Source organism: Oncorhynchus mykiss, chromosome 15, assembly GCF_013265735.2.
Source record: "Oncorhynchus mykiss isolate Arlee chromosome 15, USDA_OmykA_1.1, whole genome shotgun sequence".
Lineage (NCBI taxonomy): Eukaryota > Metazoa > Chordata > Actinopteri > Salmoniformes > Salmonidae > Oncorhynchus > Oncorhynchus mykiss.
In genome coordinates this window covers 73,529,243-73,536,618 of record NC_048579.1, presented here as the reverse complement: position 1 = coordinate 73,536,618, position 7,376 = coordinate 73,529,243, and the positions used below count along the sequence as shown (strand labels likewise).

The 7,376-nt window shown below is 43.5% G+C and overlaps 1 protein-coding gene across 7 annotated transcripts in view; it reads right to left on the bottom strand.

Moving 5' to 3' along the window:
• The window catches only part of LOC110517131 (ELKS/Rab6-interacting/CAST family member 1), a 278,426-nt gene that overhangs the window by 330 nt on the left and 270,720 nt on the right, over positions 1 to 7,376 (bottom strand). The window lies entirely within an intron of this gene.

The window sequence follows — 7,376 nt, the reverse complement described above, 5'->3', positions numbered from 1 at the left end:
AAAGAGGGGGACAGAGAGGGAAAGAGACGGGGACAGAGAGGGACAGAGAGAGGGACAGAGAGGGACAGAGAGAGGGAAAGAGAGGGGGACAGAGAGGGACAGAGTGAGGGACAGAGAGGGGGATAGATAGGGAGACAGAGAGGGCGATAAATAGGGGGACAAAGAGGGACAGAGAGAAGGATGAGTGTGAAGAGAAAAGACCGATACGAGGAAGAAAACAGAGGAAGAAACACAAACATATGTAAAATAAGGAAAGAGGACAACAGGATGAAGTGATGCAGACAGACAGATGGACAGTGGACAAGATGGATGGAGAGCGAGAGGTGAGAGATGACAGGCAGAGAGAGGACAGTATCCCACGGCAACACGGAGAGAGAGAAGGAGTGAAGTGGTGAGAGGAGACAAAGAAGGTGAGAGTGAGGAAGAGAGAGAGAGAGAGAGAGAGAGAGAGAGAGAGAGAGAGAGAGAGAAAGGAGGGGGAGAGAGAGAGAGAGAGAGAGAGATGGAGAAAGGAGGGGGAGAGGAGGGAAGGAGACAGGACAGTGAATGTAGATAATAAGGTTGTGTAGGGGAGAGTTGAAGACACACAGAGAGAGAGAGAGAAACCAGGAATCAGAGGAGACCACTGATAGTAGTCTCAGTATTGACAGATATTGACCTACAGTGTCCCACTCTGTGTGTGTGTAAACGTTAGTGTGTGTGTAAACGTTAGTGTGTGTGTAAACGTTAGTGTGTGTGTGTGTGTTTAAAAGTATATAACATACTGTAACAATGAAAGCTACTTTAAGGATGAAAAATAAAGTCCTTCTATGTTCTCCTTATAGTGCTCTCCCTCCCTCCCTGCCTCCCTCCCTCCCTCCCTCTGTTTCCATCCTCCCTCTCATTCCATCATGTCACATTGTTAGTAACCAGAGGAGCGTAGGAGAGTTGTATACAGGGAGTAAATCACTGTGCTATGGCAGGTTTATGTATTGGACAGAGGAGGACGGTTGGAGGAGGATGGAGGAGCTTGGTTCTGGGTGTTTCTCACGGGCTGGAGAATGCTGCGGTTTACCCCGAGACCGGCCTGGAGAGGGAAGAGAGAGGGAGAGAGAGACCTGTGGCTAGCGGCTTCAACGCCCTGGAGTGGTCAGGCTATCCTATACCCCACTACCCCTACCCCTCTCTCCTCTTTCTCTCTCACTCTCTCCATCCCTCTCTCTCTCCTCTCTCCATCCCTCTCTCTCTCCTCTCTCCCCATCCCCCTCTCCCTATCCCTCTCTCTCCCCATCCCTCTCTCTCTCCTCTCTCCCCATCCATGTCTCTCCCCATCCCCCTATCCCTCTCCCCATCCCTCTCTCTCCCCATCCCTCTCTCTCTCGCCCCCTACCTCTCTGATCTCCAGTGGCTCGTATATTTTCCCATAAAGCCAGTCCTAAGAGGTCCTTTCAGCCTCAACACCTAGCTCCGCTCTGGGGACTGGATCACTTTACAGTCTGTATGTACAACAGTAACACTGGAAACCCTGCTGCTCCCTCTGACTGTGGTCATGGTGTAGTCGTATCAGCCCTCTAGATCAGACATCCTCTCAGGCTGAATACATGGACAAACGATGCATTCAGAAAGTAGTCAGACTTTTTCCACATTTTGTTACATTACAGCCTTATTCTAAAATGAATTACATTGTTTATTTTTTCCTCATCAATCTACACACAGTACCCCATTAGGATTTCACCATACCCCATAATGACATCACAATACACCATGATGACATCACAATACCCCATGATGACATCACAATACCCCATAATGACATCACAATACCCCATGATGACATAATAAAAAAATACGTATAAATTTGCAAAAAACAAAAAAACAACAGTTGTTGCTTTGTCGTTATGGGGTATTGTGATGTCGTTATGGGGTATTGTGATGTCGTTATGGGGTATCGTGATATCGTTATGGGGTATAGTGATGTCGTTATGGGGTATTGTGATGTCGTTATGGGGTATCGTGATGTCGTTATGGGGTATTGTGATGTCGTTATGGGGTATTGTGATATCGTTATGGGGTATTGTGATGTCGTTATGGGGTATTGTGATGTCGTCATGGGGTATTGTGATGTCGTTATGGGGTATTGTGATGTCGTTATGGGGTATTGTGATGTCGTTATGGGGTATTGTGATGTCGTTATGGGGTAATGTGATGTCGTTATGGGGTAATGTGATGTCGTTATGGGGTATTGTGATGTCGTTATGGGGTATTGTGATGTCGTTATGGGGTATTGTGATGTCGTTATGGGGTATTGTGATGTCGTTATGGGGTATTGTGATGTCGTTATGGGGTATTGTGATGTCGTTATGGGGTATTGTGATGTCGTTATGGGGTATTGTGATGTCATTATGGGGTGTTGTGATGTCGTCATGGGGTATTGTGATGTCGTCATGGGGTATTGTGATGTCGTTATGGGGTATTGTGATGTCGTTATGGGGTATTGTGATGTCGTTATGGGGTATTGTGATGTCGTTATGGGGTAATGTGATGTCGTTATGGGGTATTGTGATGTCGTTATGGGGTATTGTGATGTCGTTATGGGGTATTGTGATGTCGTTATGGGGTATTGTGATGTCGTTATGGGGTATTGTGATGTCGTTATGGGGTATTGTGATGTCGTTATGGGGTGTTGTGATGTCATTATGGGGTGTTGTGGTGTCGTTATGGGGTATTGTGATGTCGTCATGGGGTATTGTGATGTCGTTATGGGGTATTGTGATGTCGTTATGGGGTATTGTGATGACGTCATGGAGTATTGTGATGTCGTCATGGGGTATTGTGATGTCGTTATGGGGTATTGTGATGTCGTTATGGGGTATTGTGATGTCGTTATGGGGTAATGTGATGTCGTTATGGGGTATTGTGATGTCGTTATGAGGTATTGTGATGTCGTTATGAGGTATTGTGATGTCGTTATGGGGTATTGTGATGTCGTTATGGGGTAATGTGATGTCGTTATGGGGTAATGTGACGTCGTTATGGGGTATTGTGATGTCGTTATGGGGTAATGTGATGTCGTTATGGGGTATTGTGATGTCGTTATGGGGTATTGTGATGTCGTTATGGGGTATTGTGATGTCGTTATGGGGTAATGTGATGTCGTTATGGGGTAATGTGATGTCGTTATGGGGTATTGTGATGTCGTTATGGGGTAATGTGATGTCGTTATGGGGTATTGTGATGTCGTTATGGGGTATTGTGATGTCGTTATGGGGTAATGTGATGTCGTTATGGGGTATTGTGATGTCGTTATGGGGTATTGTGATATGGGGTATTGTGATGTCGTTATGGGGTATTGTGATGTCGTTATGGGGTATTGTGATGTCGTTATGGGGTATTGTGATGTCGTTATGGGGTATTGTGATATGGGGTATTGTGATGTCGTTATGGGGTATTGTGATGTCGTTATGGGGTATTGTGATGTCGTTATGGGGTATTGTGATATGGGGTATTGTGATGTCGTTATGGGGTATTGTGATGTCGTTATGGGGTATTGTGATGTCGTTATGGGGTATTGTGATATGGGGTATTGTGATGTCGTTATGGGGTAATGTGTGTAGATTGATGAGGAACATTTTTTTAATTTAAATCCATTTTAGAATAAGGCTGTAACGTAACAAAATGTGGAAAATGTGAAGGGGTCTGAATACTTTCTGCATGCACCGTACATAGACTCATATTGAGGCTGATATACAGCCAACTGTACTGTACATAGACTCATATTGAGGCTGATATACAGCCAACTGTACCGTACATAGACTCATATTGAGGCTGATATACAGCCAACTGTACCGTACATAGACTCATATTGAGGCTGATATACAGCCAACTGTACCGTACATAGACTCATATTGAGGCTGATATACAGCCAACTGTACCGTACATAGACTCATATTGAGGCTGATATACAGCCAACTGTACCGTACATAGACTCATATTGTGGCTGATATACAGCCAACTGTACTGTACATAGACTCATATTGAGGCTGATATACAGCCAACTGTACCGTACATAAACTCATATTGAGGCTGATATACAGCCAACTGTACTGTACATAGACTCATATTGAGGCTGATATACAGCCAACTGTACCGTACATAGGCTCATATTGAGGCTGATATACAGCCAACTGTACCGTACATAGACTCATATTGAGGCTGATATACAGCCAACAGTACCGTACATAAACTCATATTGAGGCTGATATACAGCCAACTGTACCGTACATAGACTCATATTGAGGCTGATATACAGCCAACTGTACCGTACATAGACTCATATTGAGGCTGATATACAGCCAACTGTACCGTACATAAACTCATATTGAGGCTGATATACAGCCAACTGTACCGTACATAGACTCATATTGAGGCTGATATACAGCCAACTGTACCGTACATAGACTCATATTGAGGCTGATATACAGCCAACTGTACCGTACATAGACTCATATTGAGGCTGATATACAGCCAACTGTACCGTACATAGACTCATATTGAGGCTGATATACAGCCAACTGTACCGTACATAGACTCATATTGAGGCTGATATACAGCCAACTGTACCGTACATAGGCTCATATTGAGGCTGATATACAGCCAACTGTACCGTACATAAACTCATATTGAGGCTGATATACAGCCAACTGTACCGTACATAAACTCATATTGAGGCTGATATACAGCCAACTGTACCGTACATAAACTCATATTGAGGCTGATATACAGCCAACTGTACTGTACATAGACTCATATTGAGGCTGATATACAGCCAACTGTACTGTACATAGACTCATATTGAGGCTGATATACAGGCAACTGTACCGTACATAGGCTCATATTGAGGCTGATATACAGCCAACTGTACCGTACATAAACTCATATTGAGGCTGATATACAGCCAACTGTACCGTACATAAACTCATATTGAGGCTGATATACAGCCAACTGTACCGTACATAAACTCATATTGAGGCTGATAGACAGCCAACTGTACCGTACATAGACTCATATTGAGGCTGATATACAGCCAACTGTACCGTACATAAACTCATATTGAGGCTGATATACAGCCAACTGCACCGTACATAAACTCATATTGAGGCTGATATACAGCCAACTGTACCGTACATAAACTCATATTGAGGCTGATATACAGCCAACTGTACCGTACATAGACTCATATTGAGGCTGATAGACAGCCAACTGCACCGTACATAGACTCATATTGAGGCTGATATACAGCCAACTGTACCGTACATAGGCTCATATTGAGGCTGATATACAGCCAACTGTACCGTACATAAACTCATATTGAGGCTGATAGACAGCCAACTGCACCGTACATAGACTCATATTGAGGCTGATATACAGCCAACTGTACCGTACATAGGCTCATATTGAGGCCTGTATACAGCCAACTGTACCGTACATAGACTCATATTGAGGCTGATATACAGCCAACTGTACCGTACATAGACTCATATTGAGGCTGATATACAGCCAACTGTACCGTACATAAACTCATATTGAGGCTGATATACAGCCAACTGTACCGTACATAAACTCATATTGAGGCTGATATACAGCCAACTGTACCGTACATAGACTCATATTGAGGATGATAGACAGCCAACTGCACCGTACATAAACTCATATTGAGGCTGATAGACAGCCAACTGTACCGTACATAGACTCATATTGAGGCTGATATACAGCCAACTGTACCGTACATAAACTCATATTGAGGCTGATATACAGCCAACTGTACCGTACATAGACTCATATTGAGGCTGATATACAGCCAACTGTACTGTACATAGGCTCATATTGAGGCTGATATACAGCCAACTGTACCGTACATAGACTCATATTGAGGCTGATATACAGCCAACTGTACCGTACATAGACTCATATTGAGGCTGATATACAGCCAACTGTACCGTACATAGACTCATATTGAGGCTGATATACAGCCAACTGTACCGTACATAGACTCATATTGAGGCTGATATACAGCCAACTGTACTGTACATAGACTCATATTGAGGCTGATATACAGCCAACTGTACTGTACATAGGCTCATATTGAGGCTGATATACAGCCAACTGTACCGTACATAAACTCATATTGAGGCTGATATACAGCCAACTGTACCGTACATAGACTCATATTGAGGCTGATATACAGCCAACTGTACTGTACATAGGCTCATATTGAGGCTGATATACAGCCAACTGTACCGTACATAGACTCATATTGAGGCTGATATACAGCCAACTGTACCGTACATAGACTCATATTGAGGCTGATATACAGCCAACTGTACCGTACATAGACTCATATTGAGGCTGATATACAGCCAACTGTACCGTACATAGACTCATATTGAGGCTGATATACAGCCAACTGTACCGTACATAGACTCATATTGAGGCTGATATACAGCCAACTGTACCGTACATAGACTCATATTGAGGCTGATATACAGCCAACTGTACCGTACATAGGCTCATATTGAGGCTGATATACAGCCAACTGTACCGTACATAGACTCATATTGAGGCTGATATACAGGCAACTGTACCGTACATAGACTCATATTGAGGCTGATATACAGCCAACTGTACTGTACATAGACTCATATTGAGGCTGATATACAGCCAACTGTACCGTACATAGGCTCATATTGAGGCTGATATACAGCCAACTGTACCGTACATAGACTCATATTGAGGCTGATATACAGCCAACTGTACTGTACATAGACTCATATTGAGGCTGATATACAGCCAACTGTACCGTACATAGACTCATATTGAGGCTGATATACAGCCAACTGTACCGTACATAAACTCATATTGAGGCTGATATACAGCCAACTGTACTGTACATAGACTCATATTGAGGCTGATATACAGCCAACTGTACTGTACATAGGCTCATATTGAGGCTGATATACAGCCAACTGTACCGTACATAGACTCATATTGAGGCTGATATACAGCCAACTGTACCGTACATAGACTCATATTGAGGCTGATATACAGCCAACTGTACTGTACATAGGCTCATATTGAGGCTGATATACAGCCAACTGTACCGTACATAGACTCATATTGAGGCTGATATACAGGCAACTGTACTGTACATAGGCTCATATTGAGGCTGATATACTGCCAACTGTACCGTACATAGACTCATATTGAGGCTGATATACAGCCAACTGTACCGTACATAGGCTCATATTGAGGCTGATAGACAGCCAACTGTACTGTACATAGACTCATATTGAGGCTGATATACAGCCAACTGTACCGTACATAGACTCATATTGAGGCTG